Below are 17,115 nucleotides of genomic sequence, written 5' to 3'. Positions count from 1 at the left end.
CATACTTCGTGAAATTTTTCCAGATCCTCAGTTGAGGATTTTTGCTGCTGGAAGTTACCTCAGAACCCCTGTTAACTCGTAATGTATTGAGCGAATCGCAAACAGAAAGCATTTAACACGGAACACAAACAAAACTGGCATACCTAATGCATGTTCAGACACAGCGAAGCATGAATGCTAAATGTGAGACAGTCCGAGGGCATGAGGCATAAAGTAACCTCACAACTAACAACTGGGCAATTCCAAACTACTCTTTCAAACATACTGCAGCCTTAGTGCACCACCACTTCCCGGACAATGCTGAAAAGAGAGAAAGAAAGAATATAATAAGTATGGGCCATAAAAAAGTGAATTTCACCAATCACAGTCTCGATTAGATTACCTTTCCCTTCCGGTGTCTCCAAGACGGAAATGAAGGAAATGGGAGAAATTCAATAACACATTCAGTGGAAAGAATTTCCCATTCGCCAGAAAGCCAAATAACGATGAATCGATTCAGCGCAGGACTTTGTTTCACAACAGCGATGAAATAACAGTCTCCATTCGGTTCCAGTAAAAACTCAACTTGCATGGAACGTAAAGCAAGCGTTGAGCTGTTTGCGATTTTCGGCAGGGGAGGCGAGCACCATCACGACAGCAGAGAGACTTCACAATATTCACCACAGTTAATTCCCCTGGAATATCAACGCAGCGGGGATTTTAACAACGCTGCAGCGGTGGAGTTGACCAGCTGAAATGGCAGTGGTGGGATTCGAACCCACGCCCCTTTCAGGACTGGAACCTGGATCCAGCGCCTTAGACCGCTCGGCCACACTACCAGACAGCGCGGCAGCGCATTTACTTGCATTTCGAATTGTGCTCCTGCATAACCACACATGCTAAGTCAAATGAAAAGGGTTCCATGATCCCTCTCCGACTCGCACAGCTGCTGGGATGTGCCCAGCTACAATGACAATTTCGCAGCAGATCATGAAAGCCCATCAATCCAGACAAAAATCAATGGTAAGCTGAGTCTATCTTCTCAGACTCTTTTCAACCAGAAATGTATCTTTGACTGCGTGAGAATATATGTTCGGTTATGATTTGGTCAAATCACCATGAGCTGCTTGACATTACTTCAATTTCGATTCTTGCTTTGCTGAATGATTTCACCCATTGCTCGAAACAGGACAACTTTCACGTTTACACGGAACATGAAACACACCGGACTGCAGGGAAAATGCACAAAGCTGAGCAGGCCGTGTTCCACATTATACCGTGCAGCATCGTTTCAGTCACTGTGTCTGTTTTGCAGAATAAGAGTCCCAAAGAATGTTCTCCATCCTAAAACCGGAAGTAGCATTGCAATCCGAGAACGACAGATCACATTGGGAGGATGCTCTGACCTCGGGGCCAGTTCGAGATGCCACTTTCCTTGCCTTTTACCTTAACCGTGCAATTGGCTGCAGGGATGTTCATACCTGGACATGAGCCACATGGATACCAACTGAGTTGGAAACCTGTGTGCGAATCGACGAGAAGCGACTCAATAAATTTTGCTAAATTCCATGGTGCTTATTAGAAATGCAGTTTCTGTTCACGTCAATTTAAAAGGCAGTTTCTGAACATAGTAACAGAAGGTCCTACTCACCCCACCCCCACTGCGGAAGAGGTGCTAACTGCCCTTGAGTGCTTTTTGTTCTCGATGTGAAGAGCTCTCCCGCATGAGTCACCTTCACGTCTCTTGTTGCTGAGTGACTCACAAAGAAGGAGATTCACCAGAGCTGCAACTGCCTCACTTTCCCACTCGCCCTCCCGTTTACATTTTCCTGCTCGTCAGTGATTTAAAGAAAACCAAAAGGTTGCGATGTCATTCTGTAGCCTCTCTGTCAATTCCTCCGTTTCAGTTCCAACTTGGCTTAGATCTCGGGGCTCACCTTAATACTAGCGACGCTATGAAATCACAAGTCCAGAGGTTCCTCTGAGAGTGTAATTTCTTTCATTGCTGTTGCTGATTGAATGAGTCACTATAACGTGCGAACTGATCCAAACCATGATTCAGCACCTCTACTGCCAATTCTCGCACGTTGAATAACGACAGACAGCTTCCAAATGAGGCCTTGCAGAGACGACTTTGGGGTACATTTGTCAGACAGACCAGTTGAGGAATCCGTGGCGTACTGTGACACCAGCTCATCAGCTTCTTCGCTGTCTTTGAACCAGCCCGCCTGCGCAAGGAATGCAAATGCGGTACTGCTTTTTGTGGAAGATTCAGAACGCGGTAACTACACTCTGAAACAGAATGGCATATGATCAGACCCAGCTTGGAGAAAACCTTTACAATGCTTTGCAAACTAATTTAATGGAATTGCATTACATTTCACAAAGAGAGCAGATTTGTTCGAGCGATTTCGAAGGCAGGTTTGCAGATGGGAAAGCAAGCAAGAAAGCTGCGTTCTTGTCCGTGTAAAAGGCTGCAATTGAAGAACAAAGCAGTTTCTGCCCAGTTTCGAACTGGGGACCTTTCGCGTGTTAGGCGAATGTGATGACCACTACACTACAGAAACAAGCCTGCGCCGGCCGCGCTGCGGCTCTGTGGCATCCAGCACTGAAAGTTGAAGCCATTCTCCGTTTCACCTTTCTTTTTCCAACAGCTCGTTGTTATCCAGGGTAATTGACATCTTGAAAAAGTTAAAAAAAAGAAACAGACGTGAAATTGGTGACAAAATATAGACAAGGATGTGGTCAATGTTCGGACTGTAGAGTGAGGTGGAATAGGCTGGGACAACTTTCCCGGCAGCATAACGGCTGCGACATGATTTTATGGAAGGGTTTTGAACTGAGTATTTACGTGTTTTACCCAAGCTGGGGTGAGTTGGAAACTCGGGAGCATAGGTTTAAGGTGAGTGCTCTGAAATTGACAAAGGACCTGAGGCACATTTCCCACACACAAGGTTGTGCGTGTATGGAATGAGCTACCAGAGGAAGTGGAGGAGGCTATTGCACTCAGAAAATTGCAATGGTAATCGGATCAGTTTCTGGATAGGATGGGTTTAGAGGGATGGAGGCCAAATGCTGTGGAACGGGACTTGTTTAATTTTGGATATGTGGTGAGCATGGATGAGATACACCGAAGTATCTGTTTCCACGCGGTGTACCCCAATAACGTTGTGTTTGAAAGGATTACTTTTTAGCGGAGCTTGCCGTCGCAGTCTGTAGCACAATCATTTAGACTGTTCGACTGCTCACGGGAAAGGTAGTATTGTGAAACACTGCAGAAACGAACGACTCCCTTACTTTTGCTGTGACTGACCATACTTCGTGAAATTTTTCCAGATCCTCAGTTGAGGATTTTTGCTGCTGGAAGTTACCTCAGAACCCCTGTTAACTCGTAATGTATTGAGCGAATCGCAAACAGAAAGCATTTAACACGGAACACAAACAAAACTGGCATACCTAATGCATGTTCAGACACAGCGAAGCATGAATGCTAAATGTGAGACAGTCCGAGGGCATGAGGCATAAAGTAACCTCACAACTAACAACTGGGCAATTCCAAACTACTCTTTCAAACATACTGCAGCCTTAGTGCACCACCACTTCCCGGACAATGCTGAAAAGAGAGAAAGAAAGAATATAATAAGTATGGGCCATAAAAAAAGTGAATTTCACCAATCACAGTCTCGATTAGATTACCTTTCCCTTCCGGTGTCTCCAAGACGGAAATGAAGGAAATGGGAGAAATTCAATAACACATTCAGTGGAAAGAATTTCCCATTCGCCAGAAAGCCAAATAACGATGAATCGATTCAGCGCAGGACTTTGTTTCACAACAGCGATGAAATAACAGTCTCCATTCGGTTCCAGTAAAAACTCAACTTGCATGGAACGTAAAGCAAGTGTTGAGCTGTTTGCGATTTTCGGCAGGGGAGGCGAGCACCATCACGACAGCAGAGAGACTTCACAATATTCACCACAGTTAATTCCCCTGGAATATCAACACAGCGGGGATTTTAACAACGCTGCAGCGGTGGAGTTGATCAGCTGAAATGGCAGTGGTGGGATTCGAACCCACGCCCCTTTCAGGACTGGAACCTGGATCCAGCGCCTTAGACCGCTCGGCCACACTACCAGACAGCGAGGCAGCGCATTTACTTGCATTTCGAATTGTGCTCCTGCATAACCACACATGCTAAGTCAAATGAAAAGGGTTCCATGATCCCTCTCCGACTCGCACAGCTGCTGGGATGTGCCCAGCTACAATGACAATTTCGCAGCAGATCATGAAAGCCCATCAATCCAGACAAAAATCAATGGTAAGCTGAGTCTATCTTCTCAGACTCTTTTCAACCAGAAATGTATCTTTGACTGCGTGAGAATATATGTTCGGTTATGATTTGGTCAAATCACCATGAGCTGCTTGACATTACTTCAATTTCGATTCTTGCTTTGCTGAATGATTTCACCCATTGCTCGAAACAGGACAACTTTCACGTTTACACGGAACATGAAACACACCGGACTGCAGGGAAAATGCACAAAGCTGAGCAGGCCGTGTTCCACATTATACCGTGCAGCATCGTTTCAGTCACTGTGTCTGTTTTGCAGAATAAGAGTCCCAAAGAATGTTCTCCATCCTAAAACCGGAGGTAGCATTACAATCCGAGAACGACAGATCACATTGGGAGGATGCTCTGACCTCGGGGCCAGTTCGAGATGCCACTTTCCTTGCCTTTTACCTTAACCGTGCAATTGGCTGCAGGGATGTTCATACCTGGACATGAGCCACATGGATACCAACTGAGTTGGAAACCTGTGTGCGAATCGACGAGAAGCGACTCAATAAATTTTGCTAAATTCCATGGTGCTTATTAGAAATGCAGTTTCTGTTCACGTCAATTTAAAAGGCAGTTTCTGAACATAGTAACAGAAGGTCCTACTCACCCCACCCCCACTGCGGAAGAGGTGCTAACTGCCCTTGAGTGCTTTTTGTTCTCGATGTGAAGAGCTCTCCCGCATGAGTCACCTTCACGTCTCTTGTTGCTGAGTGACTCACAAAGAAGGAGATTCACCAGAGCTGCAACTGCCTCACTTTCCCACTCGCCCTCCCGTTTACATTTTCCTGCTCGTCAGTGATTTAAAGAAAACCAAAAGGTTGCGATGTCATTCTGTAGCCTCTCTGTCAATTCCTCCGTTTCAGTTCCAACTTGGCTTAGATCTCGGGGCTCACCTTAATACTAGCGACGCTATGAAATCACAAGTCCAGAGGTTCCTCTGAGAGTGTAATTTCTTTCATTGCTGTTGCTGATTGAATGAGTCACTATAACGTGCGAACTGATCCAAACCATGATTCAGCACCTCTACTGCCAATTCTCGCACGTTGAATAACGACAGACAGCTTCCAAATGAGGCCTTGCAGAGACGACTTTGGGGTACATTTGTCAGACAGACCAGTTGAGGAATCCGTGGCGTACTGTGACACCAGCTCATCAGCTTCTTCGCTGTCTTTGAACCAGCCCGCCTGCGCAAGGAATGCAAATGCGGTACTGCTTTTTGTGGAAGATTCAGAACGCGGTAACTACACTCTGAAACAGAATGGCATATGATCAGACCCAGCTTGGAGAAAACCTTTACAATGCTTTGCAAACTAATTTAATGCAATTGCATTACATTTCACAAAGAGAGCAGATTTGTTCGAGCGATTTCGAAGGCAGGTTTGCAGATGGGAAAGCAAGCAAGAAAGCTGCGTTGTTGTCCGTGTAAAAGGCTGCAATTGAAGAACAAAGCAGTTTCTGCCCAGTTTCGAACTGGGGACCTTTCGCGTGTTAGGCGAATGTGATGACCACTACACTACAGAAACAAGCCTGCGCCGGCCGTGCTGCGGCTCTGTGGCATCCAGCACTGAAAGTTGAAGCCATTCTCCGTTTCACCTTTCTTTTTCCAACAGCTCGTTGTTATCCAGGGTAATTGACATCTTGAAAAAGTTAAAAAAAAAGAAACAGACGTGAAATTGGTGACAAAATATAGACAAGGATGTGGTCAATGTTCGGACTGTAGAGTGAGGTGGAATAGGCTGGGACAACTTTCCCGGCAGCATAACGGCTGCGACATGATTTTATGGAAGGGTTTTGAACTGAGTATTTACGTGTTTTACCCAAGCTGGGGTGAGTTGGAAACTCGGGAGCATAGGTTTAAGGTGAGTGCTCTGAAATTGACAAAGGACCTGAGGCACATTTCCCACACACAAGGTTGTGCGTGTATGGAATGAGCTACCAGAGGAAGTGGAGGAGGCTATTGCACTCAGAAAATTGCAATGGTAATCGGATCAGTTTCTGGATAGGATGGGTTTAGAGGGATGGAGGCCAAATGCTGTGGAACGGGACTTGTTTAATTTTGGATATGTGGTGAGCATGGATGAGATACACCGAAGTATCTGTTTCCACGCGGTGTACCCCAATAACGTTGTGTTTGAAAGGATTACTTTTTAGCGGAGCTTGCCGTCGCAGTCTGTAGCACAATCATTTAGACTGTTCGACTGCTCACGGGAAAGGTAGTATTGTGAAACACTGCAGAAACGAACGACTCCCTTACTTTTGCTGTGACTGACCATACTTCGTGAAATTTTTCCAGATCCTCAGTTGAGGATTTTTGCTGCTGGAAGTTACCTCAGAACCCCTGTTAACTCGTAATGTATTGAGCGAATCGCAAACAGAAAGCATTTAACACGGAACACAAACAAAACTGGCATACCTAATGCATGTTCAGACACAGCGAAGCATGAATGCTAAATGTGAGACAGTCCGAGGGCATGAGGCATAAAGTAACCTCACAACTAACAACTGGGCAATTCCAAACTACTCTTTCAAACATACTGCAGCCTTAGTGCACCACCACTTCCCGGACAATGCTGAAAAGAGAGAAAGAAAGAATATAATAAGTATGGGCCATAAAAAAAGTGAATTTCACCAATCACAGTCTCGATTAGATTACCTTTCCCTTCCGGTGTCTCCAAGACGGAAATGAAGGAAATGGGAGAAATTCAATAACACATTCAGTGGAAAGAATTTCCCATTCGCCAGAAAGCCAAATAACGATGAATCGATTCAGCGCAGGACTTTGTTTCACAACAGCGATGAAATAACAGTCTCCATTCGGTTCCAGTAAAAACTCAACTTGCATGGAACGTAAAGCAAGCGTTGAGCTGTTTGCGATTTTCGGCAGGGGAGGCGAGCACCATCACGACAGCAGAGAGACTTCACAATATTCACCACAGTTAATTCCCCTGGAATATCAACACAGCGGGGATTTTAACAACGCTGCAGCGGTGGAGTTGATCAGCTGAAATGGCAGTGGTGGGATTCGAACCCACGCCCCTTTCAGGACTGGAACCTGGATCCAGCGCCTTAGACCGCTCGGCCACACTACCAGACAGCGAGGCAGCGCATTTACTTGCATTTCGAATTGTGCTCCTGCATAACCACACATGCTAAGTCAAATGAAAAGGGTTCCATGATCCCTCTCCGACTCGCACAGCTGCTGGGATGTGCCCAGCTACAATGACAATTTCGCAGCAGATCATGAAAGCCCATCAATCCAGACAAAAATCAATGGTAAGCTGAGTCTATCTTCTCAGACTCTTTTCAACCAGAAATGTATCTTTGACTGCGTGAGAATATATGTTCGGTTATGATTTGGTCAAATCACCATGAGCTGCTTGACATTACTTCAATTTCGATTCTTGCTTTGCTGAATGATTTCACCCATTGCTCGAAACAGGACAACTTTCACGTTTACACGGAACATGAAACACACCGGACTGCAGGGAAAATGCACAAAGCTGAGCAGGCCGTGTTCCACATTATACCGTGCAGCATCGTTTCAGTCACTGTGTCTGTTTTGCAGAATAAGAGTCCCAAAGAATGTTCTCCATCCTAAAACCGGAAGTAGCATTACAATCCGAGAACGACAGATCACATTGGGAGGATGCTCTGACCTCGGGGCCAGTTCGAGATGCCACTTTCCTTGCCTTTTACCTTAACCGTGCAATTGGCTGCAGGGATGTTCATACCTGGACATGAGCCACATGGATACCAACTGAGTTGGAAACCTGTGTGCGAATCGACGAGAAGCGACTCAATAAATTTTGCTAAATTCCATGGTGCTTATTAGAAATGCAGTTTCTGTTCACGTCAATTTAAAAGGCAGTTTCTGAACATAGTAACAGAAGGTCCTACTCACCCCACCCCCACTGCGGAAGAGGTGCTAACTGCCCTTGAGTGCTTTTTGTTCTCGATGTGAAGAGCTCTCCCGCATGAGTCACCTTCACGTCTCTTGTTGCTGAGTGACTCACAAAGAAGGAGATTCACCAGAGCTGCAACTGCCTCACTTTCCCACTCGCCCTCCCGTTTACATTTTCCTGCTCGTCAGTGATTTAAAGAAAACCAAAAGGTTGCGATGTCATTCTGTAGCCTCTCTGTCAATTCCTCCGTTTCAGTTCCAACTTGGCTTAGATCTCGGGGCTCACCTTAATACTAGCGACGCTATGAAATCACAAGTCCAGAGGTTCCTCTGAGAGTGTAATTTCTTTCATTGCTGTTGCTGATTGAATGAGTCACTATAACGTGCGAACTGATCCAAACCATGATTCAGCACCTCTACTGCCAATTCTCGCACGTTGAATAACGACAGACAGCTTCCAAATGAGGCCTTGCAGAGACGACTTTGGGGTACATTTGTCAGACAGACCAGTTGAGGAATCCGTGGCGTACTGTGACACCAGCTCATCAGCTTCTTCGCTGTCTTTGAACCAGCCCGCCTGCGCAAGGAATGCAAATGCGGTACTGCTTTTTGTGGAAGATTCAGAACGCGGTAACTACACTCTGAAACAGAATGGCATATGATCAGACCCAGCTTGGAGAAAACCTTTACAATGCTTTGCAAACTAATTTAATGCAATTGCATTACATTTCACAAAGAGAGCAGATTTGTTCGAGCGATTTCGAAGGCAGGTTTGCAGATGGGAAAGCAAGCAAGAAAGCTGCGTTCTTGTCCGTGTAAAAGGCTGCAATTGAAGAACAAAGCAGTTTCTGCCCAGTTTCGAACTGGGGACCTTTCGCGTGTTAGGCGAATGTGATGACCACTACACTACAGAAACAAGCCTGCGCCGGCCGCGCTGCGGCTCTGTGGCATCCAGCACTGAAAGTTGAAGCCATTCTCCGTTTCACCTTTCTTTTTCCAACAGCTCGTTGTTATCCAGGGTAATTGACATCTTGAAAAAGTTAAAAAAAAAGAAACAGACGTGAAATTGGTGACAAAATATAGACAAGGATGTGGTCAATGTTCGGACTGTAGAGTGAGGTGGAATAGGCTGGGACAACTTTCCCGGCAGCATAACGGCTGCGACATGATTTTATGGAAGGGTTTTGAACTGAGTATTTACGTGCTTTACCCAAGCTGGGGTGAGTTGGAAACTCGGGAGCATAGGTTTAAGGTGAGTGCTCTGAAATTGACAAAGGACCTGAGGCACATTTCCCACACACAAGGTTGTGCGTGTATGGAATGAGCTACCAGAGGAAGTGGAGGAGGCTATTGCACTCAGAAAATTGCAATGGTAATCGGATCAGTTTCTGGATAGGATGGGTTTAGAGGGATGGAGGCCAAATGCTGTGGAACGGGACTTGTTTAATTTTGGATATGTGGTGAGCATGGATGAGATACACCGAAGTATCTGTTTCCACGCGGTGTACCCCAATAACGTTGTGTTTGAAAGGATTACTTTTTAGCGGAGCTTGCCGTCGCAGTCTGTAGCACAATCATTTAGACTGTTCGACTGCTCACGGGAAAGGTAGTATTGTGAAACACTGCAGAAACGAACGACTCCCTTACTTTTGCTGTGACTGACCATACTTCGTGAAATTTTTCCAGATCCTCAGTTGAGGATTTTTGCTGCTGGAAGTTACCTCAGAACCCCTGTTAACTCGTAATGTATTGAGCGAATCGCAAACAGAAAGCATTTAACACGGAACACAAACAAAACTGGCATACCTAATGCATGTTCAGACACAGCGAAGCATGAATGCTAAATGTGAGACAGTCCGAGGGCATGAGGCATAAAGTAACCTCACAACTAACAACTGGGCAATTCCAAACTACTCTTTCAAACATACTGCAGCCTTAGTGCACCACCACTTCCCGGACAATGCTGAAAAGAGAGAAAGAAAGAATATAATAAGTATGGGCCATAAAAAAAGTGAATTTCACCAATCACAGTCTCGATTAGATTACCTTTCCCTTCCGGTGTCTCCAAGACGGAAATGAAGGAAATGGGAGAAATTCAATAACACATTCAGTGGAAAGAATTTCCCATTCGCCAGAAAGCCAAATAACGATGAATCGATTCAGCGCAGGACTTTGTTTCACAACAGCGATGAAATAACAGTCTCCATTCGGTTCCAGTAAAAACTCAACTTGCATGGAACGTAAAGCAAGCGTTGAGCTGTTTGCGATTTTCGGCAGGGGAGGCGAGCACCATCACGACAGCAGAGAGACTTCACAATATTCACCACAGTTAATTCCCCTGGAATATCAACACAGCGGGGATTTTAACAACGCTGCAGCGGTGGAGTTGACCAGCTGAAATGGCAGTGGTGGGATTCGAACCCACGCCCCTTTCAGGACTGGAACCTGGATCCAGCGCCTTAGACCGCTCGGCCACACTACCAGACAGCGAGGCAGCGCATTTACTTGCATTTCGAATTGTGCTCCTGCATAACCACACATGCTAAGTCAAATGAAAAGGGTTCCATGATCCCTCTCCGACTCGCACAGCTGCTGGGATGTGCCCAGCTACAATGACAATTTCGCAGCAGATCATGAAAGCCCATCAATCCAGACAAAAATCAATGGTAAGCTGAGTCTATCTTCTCAGACTCTTTTCAACCAGAAATGTATCTTTGACTGCGTGAGAATATATGTTCGGTTATGATTTGGTCAAATCACCATGAGCTGCTTGACATTACTTCAATTTCGATTCTTGCTTTGCTGAATGATTTCACCCATTGCTCGAAACAGGACAACTTTCACGTTTACACGGAACATGAAACACACCGGACTGCAGGGAAAATGCACAAAGCTGAGCAGGCCGTGTTCCACATTATACCGTGCAGCATCGTTTCAGTCACTGTGTCTGTTTTGCAGAATAAGAGTCCCAAAGAATGTTCTCCATCCTAAAACCGGAAGTAGCATTACAATCCGAGAACGACAGATCACATTGGGAGGATGCTCTGACCTCGGGGCCAGTTCGAGATGCCACTTTCCTTGCCTTTTACCTTAACCGTGCAATTGGCTGCAGGGATGTTCATACCTGGACATGAGCCACATGGATACCAACTGAGTTGGAAACCTGTGTGCGAATCGACGAGAAGCGACTCAATAAATTTTGCTAAATTCCATGGTGCTTATTAGAAATGCAGTTTCTGTTCACGTCAATTTAAAAGGCAGTTTCTGAACATAGTAACAGAAGGTCCTACTCACCCCACCCCCACTGCGGAAGAGGTGCTAACTGCCCTTGAGTGCTTTTTGTTCTCGATGTGAAGAGCTCTCCCGCATGAGTCACCTTCACGTCTCTTGTTGCTGAGTGACTCACAAAGAAGGAGATTCACCAGAGCTGCAACTGCCTCACTTTCCCACTCGCCCTCCCGTTTACATTTTCCTGCTCGTCAGTGATTTAAAGAAAACCAAAAGGTTGCGATGTCATTCTGTAGCCTCTCTGTCAATTCCTCCGTTTCAGTTCCAACTTGGCTTAGATCTCGGGGCTCACCTTAATACTAGCGACGCTATGAAATCACAAGTCCAGAGGTTCCTCTGAGAGTGTAATTTCTTTCATTGCTGTTGCTGATTGAATGAGTCACTATAACGTGCGAACTGATCCAAACCATGATTCAGCACCTCTACTGCCAATTCTCGCACGTTGAATAACGACAGACAGCTTCCAAATGAGGCCTTGCAGAGACGACTTTGGGGTACATTTGTCAGACAGACCAGTTGAGGAATCCGTGGCGTACTGTGACACCAGCTCATCAGCTTCTTCGCTGTCTTTGAACCAGCCCGCCTGCGCAAGGAATGCAAATGCGGTACTGCTTTTTGTGGAAGATTCAGAACGCGGTAACTACACTCTGAAACAGAATGGCATATGATCAGACCCAGCTTGGAGAAAACCTTTACAATGCTTTGCAAACTAATTTAATGCAATTGCATTACATTTCACAAAGAGAGCAGATTTGTTCGAGCGATTTCGAAGGCAGGTTTGCAGATGGGAAAGCAAGCAAGAAAGCTGCGTTCTTGTCCGTGTAAAAGGCTGCAATTGAAGAACAAAGCAGTTTCTGCCCAGTTTCGAACTGGGGACCTTTCGCGTGTTAGGCGAATGTGATGACCACTACACTACAGAAACAAGCCTGCGCCGGCCGTGCTGCGGCTCTGTGGCATCCAGCACTGAAAGTTGAAGCCATTCTCCGTTTCACCTTTCTTTTTCCAACAGCTCGTTGTTATCCAGGGTAATTGACATCTTGAAAAAGTTAAAAAAAAAGAAACAGACGTGAAATTGGTGACAAAATATAGACAAGGATGTGGTCAATGTTCGGACTGTAGAGTGAGGTGGAATAGGCTGGGACAACTTTCCCGGCAGCATAACGGCTGCGACATGATTTTATGGAAGGGTTTTGAACTGAGTATTTACGTGTTTTACCCAAGCTGGGGTGAGTTGGAAACTCGGGAGCATAGGTTTAAGGTGAGTGCTCTGAAATTGACAAAGGACCTGAGGCACATTTCCCACACACAAGGTTGTGCGTGTATGGAATGAGCTACCAGAGGAAGTGGAGGAGGCTATTGCACTCAGAAAATTGCAATGGTAATCGGATCAGTTTCTGGATAGGATGGGTTTAGAGGGATGGAGGCCAAATGCTGTGGAACGGGACTTGTTTAATTTTGGATATGTGGTGAGCATGGATGAGATACACCGAAGTATCTGTTTCCACGCGGTGTACCCCAATAACGTTGTGTTTGAAAGGATTACTTTTTAGCGGAGCTTGCCGTCGCAGTCTGTAGCACAATCATTTAGACTGTTCGACTGCTCACGGGAAAGGTAGTATTGTGAAACACTGCAGAAACGAACGACTCCCTTACTTTTGCTGTGACTGACCATACTTCGTGAAATTTTTCCAGATCCTCAGTTGAGGATTTTTGCTGCTGGAAGTTACCTCAGAACCCCTGTTAACTCGTAATGTATTGAGCGAATCGCAAACAGAAAGCATTTAACACGGAACACAAACAAAACTGGCATACCTAATGCATGTTCAGACACAGCGAAGCATGAATGCTAAATGTGAGACAGTCCGAGGGCATGAGGCATAAAGTAACCTCACAACTAACAACTGGGCAATTCCAAACTACTCTTTCAAACATACTGCAGCCTTAGTGCACCACCACTTCCCGGACAATGCTGAAAAGAGAGAAAGAAAGAATATAATAAGTATGGGCCATAAAAAAAGTGAATTTCACCAATCACAGTCTCGATTAGATTACCTTTCCCTTCCGGTGTCTCCAAGACGGAAATGAAGGAAATGGGAGAAATTCAATAACACATTCAGTGGAAAGAATTTCCCATTCGCCAGAAAGCCAAATAACGATGAATCGATTCAGCGCAGGACTTTGTTTCACAACAGCGATGAAATAACAGTCTCCATTCGGTTCCAGTAAAAACTCAACTTGCATGGAACGTAAAGCAAGCGTTGAGCTGTTTGCGATTTTCGGCAGGGGAGGCGAGCACCATCACGACAGCAGAGAGACTTCACAATATTCACCACAGTTAATTCCCCTGGAATATCAACACAGCGGGGATTTTAACAACGCTGCAGCGGTGGAGTTGACCAGCTGAAATGGCAGTGGTGGGATTCGAACCCACGCCCCTTTCAGGACTGGAACCTGGATCCAGCGCCTTAGACCGCTCGGCCACACTACCAGACAGCGAGGCAGCGCATTTACTTGCATTTCGAATTGTGCTCCTGCATAACCACACATGCTAAGTCAAATGAAAAGGGTTCCATGATCCCTCTCCGACTCGCACAGCTGCTGGGATGTGCCCAGCTACAATGACAATTTCGCAGCAGATCATGAAAGCCCATCAATCCAGACAAAAATCAATGGTAAGCTGAGTCTATCTTCTCAGACTCTTTTCAACCAGAAATGTATCTTTGACTGCGTGAGAATATATGTTCGGTTATGATTTGGTCAAATCACCATGAGCTGCTTGACATTACTTCAATTTCGATTCTTGCTTTGCTGAATGATTTCACCCATTGCTCGAAACAGGACAACTTTCACGTTTACACGGAACATGAAACACACCGGACTGCAGGGAAAATGCACAAAGCTGAGCAGGCCGTGTTCCACATTATACCGTGCAGCATCGTTTCAGTCACTGTGTCTGTTTTGCAGAATAAGAGTCCCAAAGAATGTTCTCCATCCTAAAACCGGAGTAGCATTACAATCCGAGAACGACAGATCACATTGGGAGGATGCTCTGACCTCGGGGCCAGTTCGAGATGCCACTTTCCTTGCCTTTTACCTTAACCGTGCAATTGGCTGCAGGGATGTTCATACCTGGACATGAGCCACATGGATACCAACTGAGTTGGAAACCTGTGTGCGAATCGACGAGAAGCGACTCAATAAATTTTGCTAAATTCCATGGTGCTTATTAGAAATGCAGTTTCTGTTCACGTCAATTTAAAAGGCAGTTTCTGAACATAGTAACAGAAGGTCCTACTCACCCCACCCCCACTGCGGAAGAGGTGCTAACTGCCCTTGAGTGCTTTTTGTTCTCGATGTGAAGAGCTCTCCCGCATGAGTCACCTTCACGTCTCTTGTTGCTGAGTGACTCACAAAGAAGGAGATTCACCAGAGCTGCAACTGCCTCACTTTCCCACTCGCCCTCCCGTTTACATTTTCCTGCTCGTCAGTGATTTAAAGAAAACCAAAAGGTTGCGATGTCATTCTGTAGCCTCTCTGTCAATTCCTCCGTTTCAGTTCCAACTTGGCTTAGATCTCGGGGCTCACCTTAATACTAGCGACGCTATGAAATCACAAGTCCAGAGGTTCCTCTGAGAGTGTAATTTCTTTCATTGCTGTTGCTGATTGAATGAGTCACTATAACGTGCGAACTGATCCAAACCATGATTCAGCACCTCTGCTGCCAATTCTCGCACGTTGAATAACGACAGACAGCTTCCAAATGAGGCCTTGCAGAGACGACTTTGGGGTACATTTGTCAGACAGACCAGTTGAGGAATCCGTGGCGTACTGTGACACCAGCTCATCAGCTTCTTCGCTGTCTTTGAACCAGCCCGCCTGCGCAAGGAATGCAAATGCGGTACTGCTTTTTGTGGAAGATTCAGAACGCGGTAACTACACTCTGAAACAGAATGGCATATGATCAGACCCAGCTTGGAGAAAACCTTTACAATGCTTTGCAAACTAATTTAATGGAATTGCATTACATTTCACAAAGAGAGCAGATTTGTTCGAGCGATTTCGAAGGCAGGTTTGCAGATGGGAAAGCAAGCAAGAAAGCTGCGTTCTTGTCCGTGTAAAAGGCTGCAATTGAAGAACAAAGCAGTTTCTGCCCAGTTTCGAACTGGGGACCTTTCGCGTGTTAGGCGAATGTGATGACCACTACACTACAGAAACAAGCCTGCGCCGGCCGCGCTGCGGCTCTGTGGCATCCAGCACTGAAAGTTGAAGCCATTCTCCGTTTCACCTTTCTTTTTCCAAGAGCTCGTTGTTATCCAGGGTAATTGACATCTTGAAAAAGTTAAAAAAAAAGAAACAGACGTGAAATTGGTGACAAAATATAGACAAGGATGTGGTCAATGTTCGGACTGTAGAGTGAGGTGGAATAGGCTGGGACAACTTTCCCGGCAGCATAACGGCTGCGACATGATTTTATGGAAGGGTTTTGAACTGAGTATTTACGTGTTTTACCCAAGCTGGGGTGAGTTGGAAACTCGGGAGCATAGGTTTAAGGTGAGTGCTCTGAAATTGACAAAGGACCTGAGGCACATTTCCCACACACAAGGTTGTGCGTGTATGGAATGAGCTACCAGAGGAAGTGGAGGAGGCTATTGCACTCAGAAAATTGCAATGGTAATCGGATCAGTTTCTGGATAGGATGGGTTTAGAGGGATGGAGGCCAAATGCTGTGGAACGGGACTTGTTTAATTTTGGATATGTGGTGAGCATGGATGAGATACACCGAAGTATCTGTTTCCACGCGGTGTACCCCAATAACGTTGTGTTTGAAAGGATTACTTTTTAGCGGAGCTTGCCGTCGCAGTCTGTAGCACAATCATTTAGACTGTTCGACTGCTCACGGGAAAGGTAGTATTGTGAAACACTGCAGAAACGAACGACTCCCTTACTTTTGCTGTGACTGACCATACTTCGTGAAATTTTTCCAGATCCTCAGTTGAGGATTTTTGCTGCTGGAAGTTACCTCAGAACCCCTGTTAACTCGTAATGTATTGAGCGAATCGCAAACAGAAAGCATTTAACACGGAACACAAACAAAACTGGCATACCTAATGCATGTTCAGACACAGCGAAGCATGAATGCTAAATGTGAGACAGTCCGAGGGCATGAGGCATAAAGTAACCTCACAACTAACAACTGGGCAATTCCAAACTACTCTTTCAAACATACTGCAGCCTTAGTGCACCACCACTTCCCGGACAATGCTGAAAAGAGAGAAAGAAAGAATATAATAAGTATGGGCCATAAAAAAAGTGAATTTCACCAATCACAGTCTCGATTAGATTACCTTTCCCTTCCGGTGTCTCCAAGACGGAAATGAAGGAAATGGGAGAAATTCAATAACACATTCAGTGGAAAGAATTTCCCATTCGCCAGAAAGCCAAATAACGATGAATCGATTCAGCGCAGGACTTTGTTTCACAACAGCGATGAAATAACAGTCTCCATTCGGTTCCAGTAAAAACTCAACTTGCATGGAACGTAAAGCAAGCGTTGAGCTGTTTGCGATTTTCGGCAGGGGAGGCGAGCACCATCACGACAGCAGAGAGACT

The 17,115-nt window shown here is 45.6% G+C and overlaps 10 non-coding genes across 10 annotated transcripts; all 10 read right to left on the bottom strand.

Annotated features, from left to right (window-relative positions):
* Positions 1-736: 736 nt before the first annotated feature.
* On the bottom strand, positions 737-818 carry trnal-cag (transfer RNA leucine (anticodon CAG)). Its single transcript has one exon. It is a non-coding gene; the product is annotated as a tRNA-Leu (tRNA).
* Positions 819-2,473: 1,655 nt separating this feature from the next.
* Positions 2,474-2,546, bottom strand: trnav-aac (transfer RNA valine (anticodon AAC)). The gene has a single exon. It is a non-coding gene; the product is annotated as a tRNA-Val (tRNA).
* Positions 2,547-4,029: 1,483 nt separating this feature from the next.
* trnal-cag (transfer RNA leucine (anticodon CAG)) lies at positions 4,030-4,111 on the bottom strand. Its single transcript has one exon. It is a non-coding gene; the product is annotated as a tRNA-Leu (tRNA).
* A 1,655-nt stretch (positions 4,112-5,766) lies between these two features.
* On the bottom strand, positions 5,767-5,839 carry trnav-aac (transfer RNA valine (anticodon AAC)). Its single transcript has one exon. It is a non-coding gene; the product is annotated as a tRNA-Val (tRNA).
* Positions 5,840-7,323: 1,484 nt separating this feature from the next.
* Positions 7,324-7,405, bottom strand: trnal-cag (transfer RNA leucine (anticodon CAG)). The gene has a single exon. It is a non-coding gene; the product is annotated as a tRNA-Leu (tRNA).
* A 1,655-nt stretch (positions 7,406-9,060) lies between these two features.
* Positions 9,061-9,133, bottom strand: trnav-aac (transfer RNA valine (anticodon AAC)). The gene has a single exon. It is a non-coding gene; the product is annotated as a tRNA-Val (tRNA).
* Positions 9,134-10,617: 1,484 nt separating this feature from the next.
* Positions 10,618-10,699, bottom strand: trnal-cag (transfer RNA leucine (anticodon CAG)). Its single transcript has one exon. It is a non-coding gene; the product is annotated as a tRNA-Leu (tRNA).
* Positions 10,700-12,354: 1,655 nt separating this feature from the next.
* On the bottom strand, positions 12,355-12,427 carry trnav-aac (transfer RNA valine (anticodon AAC)). The gene has a single exon. It is a non-coding gene; the product is annotated as a tRNA-Val (tRNA).
* A 1,484-nt stretch (positions 12,428-13,911) lies between these two features.
* trnal-cag (transfer RNA leucine (anticodon CAG)) lies at positions 13,912-13,993 on the bottom strand. Its single transcript has one exon. It is a non-coding gene; the product is annotated as a tRNA-Leu (tRNA).
* A 1,654-nt stretch (positions 13,994-15,647) lies between these two features.
* On the bottom strand, positions 15,648-15,720 carry trnav-aac (transfer RNA valine (anticodon AAC)). The gene has a single exon. It is a non-coding gene; the product is annotated as a tRNA-Val (tRNA).
* Between the last annotated feature and the right edge of the window lie 1,395 nt (positions 15,721-17,115).

Source organism: Hemiscyllium ocellatum, unplaced genomic scaffold (genome assembly GCF_020745735.1).
Source record: "Hemiscyllium ocellatum isolate sHemOce1 unplaced genomic scaffold, sHemOce1.pat.X.cur. scaffold_816_pat_ctg1, whole genome shotgun sequence".
Lineage (NCBI taxonomy): Eukaryota > Metazoa > Chordata > Chondrichthyes > Orectolobiformes > Hemiscylliidae > Hemiscyllium > Hemiscyllium ocellatum.
Note: the sequence above shows the minus strand (reverse complement) of the source record. Positions and strands in the feature narration are given on the sequence as shown.